A 5,169-nucleotide genomic window follows, 5' to 3' on the forward strand; every position below is an offset into this window, starting at 1 on the left:
CCACAAAAGACCTCACTGACACTACTAGGATGCTGTCAGAATAGCCTTGAAGTTGTAAAGTATCATGCTTTAACATGGCACAGCTTTTACACAGCAACAGCCAGGGTGCCTGAAATATGTGGAACAAAATTCTCATTCACATCTTTACCTTTTGAACATTTTGTGATCGAGCAGTAAGCTTGATTCTATTGAGCTCTTACATGTTTAAGTCTGTTTCCTTTTGAATATAGCCATCCCTCTGCTGGGGAGGTAGAAAGTTATTATGTAAGCCAAACTTATATCAGTCAGTGGGTACAACACTTATTAAAGGGTTGGTGTTGAGGAATCCCTAAAAGATCATCAAAGAATTCAGTTTTTTAAAAATCTCCTTTCAATGTAATGAAATAGGTGATACCACCTGTTACAGGGCTTTCGATGAACTTAAATTATTGGAAGATTTTTGGCTGAAATGTGAGCACACCTCGTGCAAGTAAAGTAGATGTTTCTTTAATGTCATGAAGCCACTCATACCTCCATATATCCCAACATCAGCTGTTTTAAGGGAAAGCTTCCTGTCTCCAGTGGAGACCCATGGCCATTGGCACCCACCCAAGTATTGGGGGGAACTTTGAGAGAGGAAAGGGGCTCAAACTTATGGCTTTATGGGATACAGGTGCCCAAATCAACATCTTACCACTTCACATGGAGGTAGGGAGTATCTAGATTTAAAAAAATGTTATTAGGTCAGAGGTTACAGTAGGCAAGGGAAATGAATGTGAGCCTGTGAATAAATGGGGCCCTTTTGACCAGTGCAGTATACTGTGGTTACTTCTAAATCTGAAAGTGTAGTAGGAATGTGTTATATGTTATACTTCCTACTTCCCATAATTCAGAAGGGATTCTTCCAGACAGAAAGAATTGTGTGTAAAGAAGATACCTTTGAGGTCCCACAGCCTTTAATGACCACTTTGTGCTTCAGTCTCTGTAACTAGTCATTCTGTTGATTGGAATTTCTGGCAAAAGGAGATGCCCTTGGGGTCAGGGAGAAGGGTGGTTTGACTTGATACCCTAACAAGGCTACCAAGTATACTCCTTTTGTAAAGCAGCTGTTAGCTTACTCTTGGGCTCAACTGCCTAACAAGATAAAAAGGACACAAGCCTCAGGTGTAAAATGTCCATGGTATACTTAAGAATATAGCTGCCCTGGTCCCAGCAGTATCTCAGCTGTATATCACATTGCAGCAGCTGCCCCTTATAAGGAAATGTATCCCCCACTCTTGCCTGAAACAAAGCTGCTGGCTTAGTAGGGCCCTCAATTAATAGAAGTTACTCTAATTGGGCCTGGTTCACGGACAGGCTCGTGGGAATCACTGAACACTGACTCTTCAACCTTGAAGACCCCAGAATTGATTATGCAGACCCCCAAAATTATGTGGCTGCTCCTTTCAATTGGCAGGACACAAGGATGTTCTCAACACTGGCAAATACTCCATTTGAAACTTGTGGCATTTTTATTGATTCTGGTTCTTACTGTGCCTAACTGTTGGACACACTGGTAGTAAAACTACAGGTTGACAAAAGCACTCCTCTTTGGTGCTGTGAACTGTGGGGGGTAGGGGGAGTCAGCTGCTAATAAGCACATATGAGTTGTTAAACTAGATGCCCTTGTGAAGTGACTATTCTATGATAATGATGACTGGAATCAAGCTGTTGAGCAAGCCTCCGCTATCCTGATTGTCAGCATTGCTACCTGGATCCATCATTATACTGACAGAGCAAAGTAACCACCATCTTAACTGCAAGATAAAAAGGACACAAGCCTCAGGTGTAAAATGTACGTGGTATACCAGTGCTTCCTTTGTCATTTGACCTAAGAATCTACATTTTTCGCCTTCTGTATTAATATCCAATTCCACATGCCATTTGATAATTCACCCTTTCCTACTGATTTTAAATATGTTCATATGCTAAATTGTCTTTTGTAAAGATATCACACAAAACTTCATGACCCATTCCCTAGATTCTGTTAGCAGCATATCCTCTTTTGGGGAACAGGGCTAACATAGAACTCATATGAGCCAAAATATTCTATCTTTCTAGCCTGATAGTGAATTTTTCACTGAAGAGTGTTTCAATCAGGAAAAGGAGAATACCTCCTAGGACTTTGGAAATGGAACATCACACACTAGAGCTGCCAATGCCCTTGCCAAGATGCATCTGCAAAAAAGAAGATAATAAGTAGTGCTATTCCCTGAAAATAATCAAGAGGTTACTGTTTGCTCTGTTTTTATAACAGGTGATAATATAAAGAAAGTCTTTCATTCTTTCTTAAAACTTTCTCAGTTTCTTAATATATTTAGAATCCTCTCCCTCATAACCCTTTTTATATGTAATCTTTAGAATTATGACTGGATTTGCTATTAAGTTCAAGATCGTCTACCCACTAGAATGAAATGAATTCACCTAGGTAGTCAGTCATTCATTGAAAGTCCAGGGGACAAAATCCCATGATTGTGTATTTAGGCTTAATATGCTGCCCACAGAACACCTCTCTGTGTAATAATAGATTATCAGCTAGAAACCATGGTCTGTGCTATAACCATGAATGCTCCCTTCTCCCTGCTTGGCTGATCTCCTTTCCAGGTAATGGCTTTTATCCCAACAGATGGAGACCACATCTAGAGTCCCATTTTCTGTCTGCCTGCCTACTGAGGGTCTATATGCTAATTTTTCAAAGCCTCCATTGAGGGCAGGAATTTTTATATTTTGTTCATAATAAACCCCAACCACCTGAAACAGACCCTCTACATGTTAGGCACTCAGAAATATTTGCTGGAGGTAGAATAGTCATAGTGAAATCTGAACATATTTTCTTTCGATACTTCAAATGATCTTTTATGATTATTCATATTTATTAAAATAGTTAAGGAAAATTGTTGCTGTGAGCTCCACTCAACTCATGTTTTGGATATTTTCAGAAGTTGCTAAAAGAAATTTGTTCTTAATATTCAGAAGTATACAGTACTGTTCTTCAAATATTTTGTCACCCAAAATAAAATTTATTTTCAATAAACTAGAATTCCCAATCCAAAATTATGCCTGCATATCAGTTCTTATTAACACTGTAGAGTGTGGGCATTTTTCTTTTTCCCTTCTCTCTCTCTCTCTCTCTCTTAGTTTTGCCTTCACACAAATACTTTCTAACTACTAATCCAAGCAATTTTGCAAAACAATAGTAATTATAAATCAGATTTTCAAGACCAATGAAATGAGAAAGCAGAAGAATGGGTTCTTGGGATCATCCTTTTGCGCCATTGTACCAGTAGTTCCACTCATTTTTATTTCCAAATCATCCTCTTGGCAGCTCCAAAGAGAATATTGTATTTTCTCAGGTTCAAGAATCCACTGGGAGAGATGTCTGATGCCAAAAGAAGGGGCATAACACTTGTTTTGAGCTGCCTCCATATTTGTCTTTCCTTTTCAGGTGCATGATACTTCTTTATTTTTTCCTCACATTAAAGGTGTCCCTGGAAGCCCAGCAGAAATGATATACCATGCCCTTTTACCAGGGCAGCTTCACACTGCATTGAGGGAGAAACAAATTTATTTCCTTAGTGGAGACAATACAATCTCCAAGTACAATTAGCTATTTAGCAATCTTTCAATATTCTAAAGAACTGACTGTCAGGGACACCTCGCAGGCTCAGTTGGTAGAGCATGCAACTCTTGATCTCAGGGTCATGAGGTCAAGCCCCACACCAGGCAGCGAGCCTACTTAAAAAAAAAAAAAAAAAAAAAAAGCCAAATCCCAGAACAGTATAATTAGCTTAACTATCAGATTATTGACACTTGATATGTAATGAATAAGCTAAGAAACTACTTGGCCTGACTTGTGGTAATTATATTTCTGTATATATGTCCCCCAAATTTAAAAAAATACACAAAACTTGAGTACAAATGTCCTAACAGCAATATTCACAATAGCCGAAAGATGGAAACAACCTAGATGTCCATAAGAGAAGAATGGATAAATAAAATGATATATTTGTAAAATACAATATAATTTAGTCATAAAAAGGAACAAAGTACTGATACATAACTACAATAGACATAAACCTTGAAACATGCTAAACTGAAAAAGCCCACCACTAAGGATACACTTCAAAGCAAAGAATATTTCCAGGGTAGAACATGACCTTACAGGATAAAAGTTTCTATCCACTAAGAAACCTGTGTGCAGAGAGAGGAGTTAAGTCTGTCTGGTCCCTGGAATTCAGCTAGTTATCAAATCATTCTGAAAACCTGTCAAATCAATGGGAGATCTGAGAAAAATGATGCAATTCTACACATGGAAAAGCAACCACTTTTTGGAATGTAGGAGGTGTGGAGAGTTGAAACCAACGCAACATCCGATAGGAGGATACAGCAGAGCAAGGGAGCTAGAATAAGGAGGCTACCACAAGTATAAGCAGCAGAGCAAAAAATCAAAACGTTTAGAAGTCTACTACAGTGGGAGACGTCCCCGGCTTAAGGTGCTCAGTTGGCAGAGCAGGATGGAACCCCAGGTGAGACAGCATGGTCTTGGGATCCCCAGGTTCAAAAGAACAGAGTGTGGCAGACTTCCCAGGCAACAGAGCAGGGAAGCTGGCTGAAAACAAGTCTAGGCACCAGCTTTCTACTTGGTGTTGCCATAAACTGCAAACTACTTCATGGTCACAGGTCTGCTCTCTGGGCAGGGGTCCAGCAAAAGGCAGAACCATAGTGAGACCCCCCTTCTTCCCTCAGGAGTAAGGGCGTGGGTCTACACCACAGGAGTCCCTAAAATTTAGAGACTTAAAACTCAGTCACATGACTGAGATAAAAATGCTCAAGCACAGGCTGAGTGAATGCAGAGTTCAGATGGAAACCAAGGAGAAAAAAAGTGATTGCTTTTCTATGAGAGCTCACTGAAAAGTGGGGAAGGGAAAGTTTGTGAACTTTCATCTCTGGGTCTAGAGAGTGGGGTGCCACCATTTTCTTCCCCCGCATCAGTCCTGAAAGCCTTCAGAGAGCAAAATAGCACCACATAAGGTAATCTGGAGCCCAGCCCTCTGGAAAAGGAGGCACAATTCCACCGGGCAAGGGCATCTGTGAATCAGCACAACAGCCCCCTACCCAAGAAGATCAGCAGGAACAACCAGCTACCACTAA

Source organism: Lontra canadensis, unplaced genomic scaffold (genome assembly GCF_010015895.1).
Source record: "Lontra canadensis isolate GAN:19392208 unplaced genomic scaffold, GSC_riverotter_1.0 scaffold113, whole genome shotgun sequence".
Classification (NCBI taxonomy): Eukaryota; Metazoa; Chordata; class Mammalia; order Carnivora; family Mustelidae; genus Lontra; species Lontra canadensis.